The 13,932-nt window shown below is 42.3% G+C and overlaps 1 protein-coding gene and 1 long non-coding RNA gene across 17 annotated transcripts in view; one reads left to right on the forward strand and one right to left on the reverse strand.

Annotated features, from left to right (window-relative positions):
* EPHA6 (EPH receptor A6) overlaps nt 1-13,932 on the reverse strand; it is a 1,277,595-nt gene that overhangs the window by 1,107,998 nt on the left and 155,665 nt on the right. The window lies entirely within an intron of this gene.
* LOC137545049 (uncharacterized) lies at nt 3,642-13,263 on the forward strand. The gene is made up of 3 exons (XR_011025981.1): nt 3,642-3,730; nt 11,290-11,394; nt 13,188-13,263. It is a non-coding gene; the product is annotated as an uncharacterized lncRNA (long non-coding RNA).

Consider the following 13,932-nt stretch of genomic DNA (forward strand, 5'->3'; position numbering starts at 1 on the left):
TTCCTAACACCTGACCCTAAGCCTAACCCTAAGACCTCCCACTTCCTGACGCATAACCCTAAAACCCCCCTTTATGATGCCTAACCTTAAAACTCCCCCCTCCGTCGCAAATAACGTAAATTCAAAAAAGATTTCTAAGACAATACATTTCAAAATGATGATTTATGAAATGGTAATTCTCAAAGCGATTTTCAAAATAATGAAAAATTCAAAATGATAATTTAGAAAATGATAAATGCTTAAAACGAATTTCAAAACGTTCATTTTCAAAAACATAATTCTGAAAACGAAAAATTTCAGTTGGACGGGCCCCGTGCCTGCTAATTTCTGCTTTTGGCACCCAATAGCTGATATTTTTTGCATTCGCACCTATGGCATTGCCCAAATAGTCCATTAGCTGCAGGCAACCAATTTCCTGCCAGGTATATAGAACTTTCACAGTACTGATAGATTATATTTTAGCGAATATAGTGTTAAACTCCAGCACAAACCTCCCAGAGGAGCAGCTTGAAGATCAAAGCTTTCTGCAGCATAATAGACTTCAGGCGACTATCGATATATGTATCATCCCCTCATTGTGAGCGAAAAGGGTAGAGTTGTTTAAGGTCGACTGCCTACCTTTAAGGGAGCAGCCCTGGAACAGCAAGATATGGATAGTATCATAAGATTCACCACTGAGCATATAGGTTTACCAGCTGACAAGCTTATCTGCGCCTGTACGCTTGTCACACATCGGAAGATAAAACGCGCCTCTTCTCTATTCGAAAGTCAAAGTATTTAAACCAGACAGCGATGAAAGCGAGAGAGAGAGAGAGAGAGAGAGACGGAGAGAAGAGGAAGATACGCTTTTATTTTGTCTGGCTTTTTCCAAAACGCACTCCCTCCCCCTAGTAAGGTCATTGAGTCTTAGAGAGGCCATTAAGAAAGAGTCCTAGATTCTGCAAAAATTCTGCAATAAGCAATGAACCGACAGGCGGCTAGGATGCATCAGATGTGCCACGTCCCATCATGTCAGCTTAAAATAGCCCTCACTTCACAGAGGCTCCGCAACGCAACCAACGGAAGATGTGTTTTTTTTTTCTCCCTCTCTTTCAGTAGAAGACATAAGGGTCCTCAGACAAGTGGCGGTGACAGCGCACACACGCCGGCTTCTCTACCCTTTATGCCTCCAGCAGGGCAGACAAAAGGCGAGCGTGTGACAGGCTGGCAGGCAAGCAGGATGTATAATGCAGCGCGGCTAATGCGGGCGGCACAACACATTCGCTTTCACCCAAAGTGCGCGCTTCATGTGCGCTTTGTCTTCGGTGCTCTCAGCCCAATGCCGGGGGAATTATTTCTGTTTCAGTTACTCGCAGCCAACGCAATAGATTTCTGATAACAGAGACTGTAGGAGGTTGGAAATAGAAAAAAAACACTCTGCAGAGGGTTTCTAAAACATATTTAAAGCAGGTTTGTAAGCCATAAAGTCTAACCCCATTTACCCATTGCTCTGCATTGCAAGCATAATCATAAGAGTGTCTGCTGTAATTAATTTTATCTTAGTAAGGTTGGCTCCTTTCTGGTATATTGCCTGTCAGGGAGAGGGAAGCTTGTTATCTCTCCTCCCACATTCCTGCTCCTCACTTATTGGCAGAGGGCAGTTCAGTGTGGCAGGAGGCTGAGAAGGGAACTACACCTCACCCCTCTGCAGAAGCTGCTGAAATAGAATCTACGCTGTGCTCACATGTGTTCTCAAAGCAAGCTAGATATGACAGTGCAGCTTCTACAGCGCTCAGTGGAGATGAGGTCTGGCAATGCAAACACCAGGCAGAGGAGATTAAAAAGAGTAAGGAGGAAATTACATCAAGATTGGCTTCAGTCAGAGGCAGTAAAGATGAAAAATGTCTGGAACAGTTTTCTCTTTATTTATTGAATACAATTATCTGAAATACAAATGTGGCCAGTACAATACATGTGTTATAGAAGGACAAGTATTTATCTACTTATGTATGTTTTATTTTGTTTTTTCGTCGCTGGGATAGTATGGCTGTTTTAAAGGACAACTGACCTAAGCAAAGCTATCTAAGGTAGGCAGAGAGGTATGTTCATACCAGATCCACATACCTCTGAGCGTTGTCCATTCCTCTCCTCATCCCCCCCCCCCCCCCACCCCTTTCCATCCCTGTTGTTGCTCCCTGACTTGACTTTTGGCTAAAGTCACATTTTCAGACAGGAGGGGGCTGGTTTGCAGTGATGTTTCCTCCTAGCATACTTCCATTTTCTCCTCTTCTCTCCCCATTCACACCCCTTAACTGAACCCATATACAAAACCCTTCCAATAACAGTTCTTAGGCATGTGTATCCACTTAATAAACATGATATTGTTTATGTACAGCCTCTGTATTTTTTAGGTTAGAATATTGTACTGGAAATCGAAACAGAGTTGCAGCAAGCAGCAGTGCCCATTTAGGTGTTAAAATTACCATCCTTTCTGGAACTAGCAGTAGGCTATACAAATTCCATAAAGTACAGTAAGCTAAGACAAACTCTGTGGTTCCCCCTGCTACAGCTGTCACTCCAGGCGACTGTCTGGTTTGCCTATGCCTAGAAATGGCCGTGGAGGGAAGCATCTAGATGATCCAGAGTCTTCCCATGTCTTTCTCTGCCATGCCATTCCAGCGCTGCCCTTTCCACAAAACTGCTTGTCGACCTTAGTAGACAGTTTGCATAGGCGCAGTAGCACGGACGCGCTTTGGCAGAAAAATCCTTTGCAGTAGCACAGATGCGATTGGGCTTGGTTTGTTCAGCTTTGAAGGTTCTTATTCCTGAATGACTTGGTGGTGGAAAAAGGGGAGCCTCTCGACCCTCCTTAGTTATCTACCCCCACCCCAAAACTTCACAGGTTTACTTTAAAGGACAAGCAAGGCGGTTAAATAAAGTTATCTTCACTGACCTGGGGCTTCTTCCAGCCCCTTCATGTAACATGTGCCCATCGCCACAGCTCTGGTCTTTTCTCATCTCCCGCTGGCAGCCCGTGAAGATTGCCAACCCCCGATGGGTCGGGGTCTTCTGTACATGCACAGGCGTGAGCCCGTGCGCCTATGCAGTACACTCCCAGTGACGCAGGCACGTCCGTGTGAGTGCCCACGCATGCGCAGAAGATGTCAACCCATCAGGTGAAGGCCATACTTCAGAGGCTGCTAGTGGGAGATTGGAAAAGACTGGAGCTGCAGTGAGGGACACATGTGACTTGTAGGGGCTGGAAGAAGCTCCAGGTAAGTAAAGATAGCTTTATTTTGTCACCTAGCTTGTCCTTTAAACATTCTTTTTCTATTTAACTGAAAGGCACATTCAACTGAGAACCTTACACCTTTGTGCCATTATTTTTTTATTCTTTATACCACAGTGACATCAACTAAATATCAGGTCATGTATATATATTATTCAGGTTGGACAGAATCATAATATTTTTTTTCTTCTTCACATTGTTTGTAAAAAGAGAAATTATTCCAGTTCAGAATTATACAGAGTGCGTTCCCAGGCATAAATGTGAAGGTCAGCCGGCTGGAGAGAAGACTTTAGTTATATAACAGCGAGCTGTAGCCGATCTCCCCTCCTCTTACATTTCTCACAATTCCTCACACACGCAGCGGGGCAGAGATAGGAGGCTTCTAAAGAGCAAGCCAGGCCACCAAAGGCTGGGAATTACGGAGCTGAATTTACATGAAATACCCGGGCCATTTACTCCCAGGTAAATCTTACCATGAAACTAGCTATTAACTTCTGCAGCAGGATGCCAAATCAGAAGGCAGACAGACACTCGTGTGCCTGGTAATGTGTCAGGAGCCGCTCAGAATTATCCTACGAAGAATCCGTGCCAGATGCCGCGATCCGGTGTTCCAACTAACTAGCATACATTGACAGAATAGCATACATTTAAAGTGATATACCCCTTGTTAGTACAATCAGTGTCCCCTTGCCCGCTCGCTTCGCTCGCTGGGCTGCGGGCTCGGTTCTCGCTTCGCTCGGACAACTTTTTATTCTAACTCTATGTCCACTTGGATAGTGGAGATTGCACATCAGCACACCGGCAGCTAACTGGGGTTGAAAAGGTTAATGCTGCTGATGGGTATTATGGGGTTAATGTCTGCCCTGCATGACTTTGCACATGCTCAGTAGCATTTGTATGCTATTCTGTCGGGTATGCTAAAATGTTGGAACACCGGCAACTCTAGAGGTTGTAGGAAAGAACAGGCTGGTTTGAATTAGGCTAGAATTAGGTTCACACTGGGCCTTGGTAACAGACTGGTTATCACACTGGCGACCAACAGCATTTTAGTGGATCCCATGTTGTCTATAGGATAGGTTTAGACATGTCTGCTTTGAACATGTCCACTGCTGTTACTAATCGCAAAGGCTTCACTTTACAAAGACTTATCACACTCGGTAAAGCACAAAACAAGTGATTTTAACAAACATTTTGTCAAATATCAATTCACTAAGGCCCGGTTCACATCTGCGTTTTTTGCAGAACGTAACTGGAACATATACTGTACAAACGGAACGGATGTGAAAGGATCCAATGTTAACCTATTGGACCGTTCACATGCGTCCGTTGGTACGGATACCTTCCGTACGTTCCAATCCCCGGATCGTAAAAATTGCTGCAGGCCCTAATTTTCTGGACCGTTCTGCCCAGCAGAATGGAACCGGACAAAAAAATGCTGCAGCATTGGGGCAATGGAAAACGGAACGTTTCTGCACACTAGTGCAGAAACGGACCATTCCACGGGGGATGGGGGGATGTTGGGACACGAACCTGAGCGGTGGGAGGGTGAGGGAGGATGCAGCAGCTGAGCAGGTGGGTGAGGAAGGGTAAAATACACACCTATTGCTCTTTTGAATCCGGCGGTAGAGGCTTTCATCTTCTTCCACGTCTAGTGTGACTAGTCACATGACGCGCTGTGTAGTCACAGTGGAAGAAGAGGAAGCCTCTACTGCTGGCTGCAAAAGAGCATTAGGTATGTATTTGCTGGCAAACTGAGTGAAAACTGATCCGAACGATCATTGATCAGATCCGTTTTCATTTTCTAATTGGCAATGTGCACAGAGCCGTCCGGATCCGGTGAAGCAGTCAGAGAACAGATCCGCTCACCGGATCCATTGGCTTACAAACGCAGATGTGAACCGGGCCTTAGGCTGTTACTGTGTGGAAAAGTAAAATGACTGACTAGTGAGGTAAATTACCAACTTGTGAGGGAAATTACAGACTTGTGAGGTAAATTACCAACTTGTGAGGTAAATTACAGACCTATGAGGTAAATTACTGACTTGTGAGGTAAATTACTGACTTGTGAGGTAAATACAGTACCTCAATAAATATATATTCACAAAGATTACAGCATTTGGTAAAACAAGTGAGATGTTCTGTATTTATCTCCAGCCTGAAGCTATCAGTAAATAACACAGTGGGCTCAATTCACTAAGCTTTATCAAACACTTTACTGAACGTTTGATAATTTACCTCATGGGTAAAATCTAATTTTGAATTCACTAAGGTGTTATAGATTTATTGAACGTTTTATCGATAAAACATTCGATAAATATATAACACCTTAGTAAATACAAAATTAGATTCTACCTATGAGGTAAATTATCAAACGATCGGTAAAGTGTTTGATTAAGCTTAGTGAATTGAGGCCATAGTCTAAGGGTGCAACATTGCTTTAAACAAAGAGTCCAGTATACGCCTCATGTTGTCCCAAATCAGTGGTAGCCCCATGACCAGGCTAATTTTTTACAATCAAGGGCTCTGCAGCTTTAAGAGCTAGCTGCAGAGCTAAACAATGCATCACACTAGTGATTCCCACCTCCCTCATTTTTTGACCACCAACAGAGCTTTCTGTTGGTGGGCTCTGATCATAGATGGGGGCATTTTTTAAAAAATACATTTATTAATCAATTTATTTTTGCATAAATTAGTGATTTTTTTTGTTTTGTTTAACCCCTTCTTCATCCCGCCAGCTAATCCCAGTGATCGACTCTCATAGACATCAGCCTATGAGAGCCAATCGCTCTCTAAGCCGTAGATCGCAGCGCTGTACAGTGTAAATAAATGGCGGTTTCGCCATCTAACAGTCTCCTAGCGGCAAATTCAAGCTGGGATGTGCGCGCTTCGGCGCGTGCAATCCCCTGTGAAAACCCCGCCCCAGAACTTGACGCCAACTGGTGTTAGGCGGTCACAAGGAGGTTAAGTGGCAAGACTTTACTCTATACTACAATGCGGAAGATCTCGGTGCTATATAAATAATAATAATAATGGTTTTGAGCAGATACAAATGTATTGCTAATTTTAAGCTGCTTGGACTTGCACCTTACTTGTCAGCATAATTAAAAAAAATGCTATGTTGCATCTCATCTAACTTTCATTTTCCCTGCACTGCAATAATCCAACAAATACTGAATGAAATACTGCACAATTCCTTAAAATACCAAACGAAATAGCGCATGCAATAAAAATATTAATAAATCGTCAAGCAGTTTTATTTGTAATTGACCACACTATTTCCACATGTGTTAAAATCTTAGTAAATTTTGAAAAAAAAAAAAAAAAAGTCTAAAATGCCACATGAGGTATATTACCAAACAATTTTTTACCGAATGTGTCTTTGTGAATTTGAAGTCTGTCTCATCCTGCATGACTTTTCCAGCAACTGTATGGAATCACAGATAGCATGGTTTCTATTACATAGCGTCAGATCAGTCATTGGCCAATCAAAATTGGATGCGAGTCAGACTTAAGTCCTCTTTCACAGTAGGACGTTGCGTTTCAGTGCAACGTTAAAGAGAAACTCCAACCAAGAATTGAACTTTATCCCAATCAGTAGCTGATACCCCCTTTTACATGAGAAATATATTGCTTTTCACAAACAGACCATCAGGGGGCGCTGTATGACTGATTTTGTGCTGAAATCCCTCCCACAAGAAGCTCTGGGACCGCGGTACTTTTGGCAGTTTATTACAATGTAACAAGGTTCACAGACAGGAATTAGCTGTTTACAGCTGTCTCCAACGGCCAAAACAGCTAGGAGCAGCTACATAACCTGCCCACAGTAAAAATGTCACCATGTGATAAATGTCAGAATCTAAATCAGGGAGAGGAAAGATTTTACAATGAGCAAACACTGACTAAATCATTTATACATAATTATTCTAAAAATTAAGCACTTTTTTTAATAATTATTTTCACTGGAGTTCCTCCTCTTTAAGGTTGCACAACGCGGCCCTAATGCAATGCATATAGATTTGAACTTGGACGTTTTCTTTATGTTTCTCTTGGTCGTCATCGCACAGTGATGGAACTAAAACGGCGCATGCGTTACATTTAAAAAAAAAAAAAAAAACTTTACTGATTAGCAGATTCATTGCTAAACGCACAGCATGCAGCACTTTCTAATAACGCTACACACAAACGCAACGTGTGCACAGTGAATGTCGCACAGACTTAGTATTGCTGTGCTTTAGTCTGCGTTGAAATATTTTCTAACGTGCGACTTTAACCTCGCACTGTGAAAGAGGCCTAAATGTGGGCACACACCATACAATATTTTACATTTCTTTTCAAATCAAGGTTTACAATGCATCTTTCTGATTGATTGTAACATTTAAAAAAATCTGACCAAAGTACCACACATGGGTTTAATTTTTCCCAATTATGAAAAAATGTATTGAAAACTGAGAAGATCGCTTGGGGGTATATATAAGGTCATTGACAATCTACCCTACACCATTTATTTTTTATAAAAATTGATCAGAAAAATCCACCACTTCCGATTGACTAATATCGAATAAAAGTGGAAAATACGATCGGATTTCTAGCTCCAATAAAAACAAAAAAAACTTTCAATTTTTCAGGACAACCGATCGTATTTATTGAACTGATGTAAAATCGGATCATTTTATTTTATCGTTTGTGGCCACCTTAAATCAGACCCAAACCAAATTTGACCGATTAATGTTTTTGGAAAGGATTGAGGGAAGGGATTGTGCATCATTCTAATAAGGATACAGCAATAGCAATATAAATCTACCAAACATGGATAACCCCTTTTCACGCTATATGAACAAAAATAGAAAAGAGTTTGGCTTTTATGCATTTGGGTATCTACTTCTGTCATTGGATCACATTTAGCTGAATTGTTGGTGGTTTATTACTACTAAGGGGACCCAAATGCTTTTATCTGTTTCAAATACATGCATCTTATCTCAAAATGACATAATAAACCCAAATTGTGTACAACACCTGCATGTTTGGTGTCCCAGAAATCAGGACAAACAGATTATATTTAGAGTTTCAGCTCTCCGGTATACGTGACTCTCCTAGTAAAAAATGCCAAGGAGACTGAACAAAATGCTTTTTTGCTTTTCTTCATATTTTTCTCTTATCCGCAAGCAATAAATATTGATTAAAATGAGCAGTTTTAAAACATGCCTCCGGAAGAAAAGGTCTAATTGACCCCTAAAAACACTCTGCACTTGGACTGTCTTTCAAAACACAAACCAGTGGCGTAGCTGAGGAGCTATTGGCCCCAGTGAAAGTTTTACATGGGGCCCCCAAGCACTCTATATGCAACAATTGATATGGAGCACCAAAACCAGTCAAGGACATCCACAGTATGAGAGGTGCAGGCAAGGGATGGGGAAAAGTTTGAGTAAACCTTAACTGAAATGGAAAAAAAAAGTGTTTTTCCTCGATCACGCTCCCGTTGCCATCCTGCACATGCTCAGTTAGAAATTTGCACATACTGTGCATGCGCAGGACACTCCTGATGGCGGGAGCGTGATCGAGGATGCGCACAGCCATGGCCGTGCAGGCGCAGTGGCCAGTGAAAGGCTCATTCGCAAAAACGAAATTGAGCCGCAGGGGCTAGAGGATCGTTTTGGTCCCAATGATAGCTGAATGAGCTGTGCGCCCCCTCCTGCTATGCGCCCTGAGGCTGGAGCCTCTCTTGCCTCTGCCCAGCCCCTGAAAATTTGGGCTCCAAGAAATAGCTGATTGTAGAATATCGGTAAATTTACCAATATTCTACTCTTTTGCGATGCAACAGAAATAGTAAAATATCTGTAAATGAAACCAATGATGCCTAACCCTAACCAACCCCTCTGATGCCTAACTTAACACCTGCCCCTCCACACCTAACCTCGACCCCCCTGATGCCTAACCTTAACCGTCCCCCCCGCCTAACCTTAACCTACCCCAGACCCTGCCCCCCGTGAATCCGCCACGCCTTAAATGAACATTTTTCTGCTTATAAATAGCATCTGGGGAAGCATCTGCTATTTGTAGCTGTCTTATTGGGGGTCAGCTTTGGCACCTGCTATTTTTGGGCACCAGACTTTTCCTCCCATAGACATAACTTATATGGGTGCTTATGGCTGTGTCCAAACTAGTGCGGCTCGTGGGCACCCAAATTTCCTGTTTTCCCCAGTGCCCCCTCCAGAGTCCATTATCCATGTACTGCATTGTTTGAAAGAAACCACTTCTGTCCTGCTGACAAGCATACACTTCTGTCAGTAGAGGTATGCCACACTGCATCATGGGAGATACCCCATGGATACTACTCCTAGTAGTGTGAAAGGGCCTTTCCCCATCGGACATGCAAACAAAGGAAATCTGTGCATTCAAACTTAAAGTTAATGTGAACCAAACACTGTTTTTAGCACCCAGGGCATCTCAATAGCACATTAAAAATGCATGCCAACTTGTCATTAAAACAAACCCTTTTTTTACATTTAAAAGTTTAGCAGAGGCTTTTTTTCCCTACTTCCACGGCCTGCCCGACCGCAGAAATTTCAGTCAGATAAGGACTGATGTAATAATATCATAGCACACATTAGCAGAGAGCAAACAAAAGCTTTCATTATCAGGTTGTGGGGGCATAGGAGACCATGCTTCAAAGAGAAATCACAGATAAGGGCAGCTAGAAGGGGAGTGGTGGACATGGCAGCTCCCATAGCTCTTAGAAACCAGGAAAAAAGTGGCTCTGGGCTCCCTTTAATTACTGTATATACTCGCGTATAAGCCTAATTTTTCAGCACAAAAATGTTCTGAAAAGCTACCACCTCGGCTTATATGCAAGTCCGTTAAGCAGAATGAATGGTGGAGCTGGTTTTGTTACTGGCAGAGGAGCGTAAGGATCGTGCACTAGTAATTCTGCTCTTGCCAGCTGGCTCCCTGCTGTGTCTGTGCCCCCATACCCTGCAACATGGTGTGCAGAGTGCTCTGCTCAAGTCTACCTATATCTCCTGTCTTGTGGAGCAGAGCGCACAAGCAACGTGGCAGCGGTGCAGTGATCGGAGATTCTTCCTGTGTGGCAATCGCTGTCTCATATCTATGACCCCATCTATTGGCATCTTGAGACACAACTATCATCCTTGTGGCACATCTGGCTATGGGGAGGGGCTCTAACTTGTACTGGGGGCACATCTGGATACTATTGAGTGGGCTATACTGGGGAAGGGGCTTATATGCGAGTCAATCACTTTTTCCTGGTTTCTGAGGGAAAAGTGGGTACCTCGGATTATACACGGGTCGGCTTATATGCGAGTATATATGGTACATACAATTACAAGTAATTTGACTTAATTTCTATGCTAGCGTAAATCAGAATGCAAAAATCCCATATCATGAAAAAGTAGGATCAGTGTGAAGAATCGCATATATATTAAAAAAAAAAAAAAAAAAAAAAAAAGCGTTCAGAAATCGCAGGCATAAGTATGAAGCCACCAGTACTGTGATCGGGCTATATGCTGAACTGTTTTTTTTTATTTGACTTTAGATCCGTATTATCTGTGCAAAACTCATAGATTTACCGTCAGACCATTTTTTTCAGTTCATTTCCTTTTTTTATCTGTGCGCTGTAGTTCATCATCCCTCACCCTTCCGTAGCCCCGCATTCCGTCGTCCTACGAGGGTAATTATAGCTATATACGGAACTGCCGTAATATCGCCCGTATCAAGCATCCCTCATTGCGCCGCGCTGCCTGTCACTGTTTTCCTGGGCTTTTCATGTATAATTTACAATTTCCAGCACAGGCCTTTCACCACAGGAGCGTTTTACAGGTGGTGCTGGGTCAGGCCGCCAAGCTAAAATACAAGCTTATACATGTTAATGATCAGCAGCCCCACACGCGCCTCTTTTATCAATTTACGTCCCCATGCTGCTTTTCCACATGCTGATTTTTTGGTGCTTTATTTAATAATTTTTTTACTCCCATTCTTTTTTTTTTTCTTGTAAATCTCCATTACAGATTCGTCCATAACACAGGAAGAGGACTCACTCTACGGCGCTTTGTACACCTATTATCAGTTTAATACCTCAGGAAACACAAGGCGATCAATCAAACGTTGACAAGGTAGATCAATCATGCTCAGACGCACACCGATTTTTTATTTTTTAGATCACCAAGCCTATGTAATTTTTTTTCCCCTCCCTTTACCTAAAAGAGAGAAAAAATATATATTTTCGACTTGTAAATAGGAGACAGGTGGGAGTCCTCAGGGAGTTACGTGACCCCCTTGTACCACCCCTCTCCTGAAGTGTTGTCTAAATAATGCAGAACTGCAAAAAGAACAGGGGGATAGGGGATTTGTCTTACAAAAGTGCCAGCCAAAGCAATTTTTGCTGAAAGTGAATCTATAGGAGATGAAAAATAATAGTACAGAACTATGTTACAAAGCAAGGACTGTTCCAGTTGCCTACGGCAACCAGGCATAACTCCCGGCCATTTTACAGGCCGGATGCAGGAGAATGGGCCACAGAGGCATTTTGGGTATTCTGAATCACTATTTGACACTGGTCTATGCCGTTAGAGAGATATTAGATAATTGACTGCCAATCGAAATGATTAAAAAGTGGACCTGTAGTCATATGTTTTTATAAAACAATGTCTTGTTGTACAATGTAGGTCTGTTTAAAAAAAAATAAGAAGAAGGTAAAGAAAACCTGTGGTTTCCCCATAAAATAATTGTAATGCGGCAATGTTTCCCCATAAAATAATTGTAATGCGGCAATGTTTCCCCATAAAATTATTGTAATGCGGCAATGTTTCCCCATAAAATAATCATAATGCTGCAATGTTTCCCCATAAAATGGGCAGCATGGTGGTGTAGTGGTTCGATCCCAGCCAGGTCAACATCTGCAAGGCGTTTGTATGTTCTCCCCGTGACTGTGTGGGTTTCCTCCGGATACTCCGGTTTCCCCCCACACCCCAAAAACATACAGATAAGTTAATTGGCTTCCCCTAAATTGGCCCTAGACTACAATACATACACTAAGCGATGCATACATAGACATAAGTCTATGGTGTGGATTAGACTGTGAGCCCCTCTGAGGGACAGTTAGTGACAAGACAATATACTCTGTACATCGCTGCGGAAGATGTCGACGCTATATAAATACTAAATTTATTAATTTATTTAAGTATTTATATAGCGCCGAGCTGCCGGCATGTTACGCAGCGCTGTACAGAGTATATTGTCTTGTCACTAACTGTCCCTCAGAGGGGCTCACAATCTAGTCCCTACCATAGTCATATGTCTATGTATGTACTGTAAAAATCAATTAACCCTTCGCACACTCAGGTGTCCTAACTCTGGCCCTGTAACATGCATAGTGCACCTATGTTTACCTGGGTACTTCTACGCAGTATAGGTGACTAAGCATAAGAATGCATTCTTCTGTGAACTAAAACCCTGGCTTTTAATTTAGCTGTAGGGATAACAGTTGTGCCTGGATGAGTAAATCTGTGAATGCATTTGTTTGAACATTTGCATGTGAGTGTGCGAAGGGTTAATTGATTTTTGCTGTTTCTAGCCACACCCCCTTCAGCACCTCCCTTTCCCTAATAATTTATTTAATGTCCTAACTAGAGGCGATGTGCCTGGATATATGTATGTTTATGTATGTACTGTGTCGTGCATGTATCATAGTCTAGGGCCAATTTTTTTAGAGAAAACCAATTAACTTATCTGTATGTTTACCAATTCCAATGCTCCAGTATGGGGAAGCTTCTCTGTTTGCTGTTTTTTTTGTGTGTGTGGTGTCACAGTTCACTCATCTCTTCAACTACAAGAAATGCCCAGGAGTAGTCTTAGCTACCGTAATATCTATGTTACGGCAGGGCCCTTATTACACTTTCTCTTACAGGGATACGGAAACCGTTTTGCCCATGCGATAAAGCAAGGTGCAAAAATGAAATCATGGGAGGAGGAGGAAGAGGAGGAAGAGGAGGAGGAAGAGGAGGAAGAGGAGGAAGAGGAGGAAGAGGAGGAGGAGGAGGAGGAGGAGGAGGAGGAGAAGGAGCAGAGATTTGGAAAAATTCCGACGGTATGTAGCAGTTACGGAGTTTTGTGCTGGCGGAATTCCGCAATTCCAGCGGAACGGAAATTGCACTTTCCTATCATCCCTAATGTACTGTGCTGCCGTTGTTTGTATCAATTTTCTTTTTTTTCATCATAGTTCTTGTGAGGATAAAATGAATTTGCTTTGCGCACAGCCTCATAAAACTCAATGAATCTCTGCACACCGTACATTGATTTCACATAAAAGTAACAGTTTAACCATCTCCTAATGTGACTTTACAACGCACATAATAAAAAGCCACGCATGCACTTTCTATGATGTCTGCCCCGCCCCCCATGCCCTCCCCGATCCGGGATGTGAGCTGCAATCTTAATGGTTTCATAATTTTCTGTAATGAAGAGATGGAGATGTTTACTGTAAAACCAATTATTGACAATGTTGATAATGAATAGGGGAGACATAGGCTTATGAATGCGCTGCCATATTTAGTTAAACTTTTTAATAAATAATGACAAGCTATGTTTAAATATTTATATCACCATCAATTAGAAAGCTATAATCTATCACAAAGACATTATCTTCTTCATAT

This window comes from Hyperolius riggenbachi, chromosome 2, assembly GCF_040937935.1.
Source record: "Hyperolius riggenbachi isolate aHypRig1 chromosome 2, aHypRig1.pri, whole genome shotgun sequence".
Lineage (NCBI taxonomy): Eukaryota > Metazoa > Chordata > Amphibia > Anura > Hyperoliidae > Hyperolius > Hyperolius riggenbachi.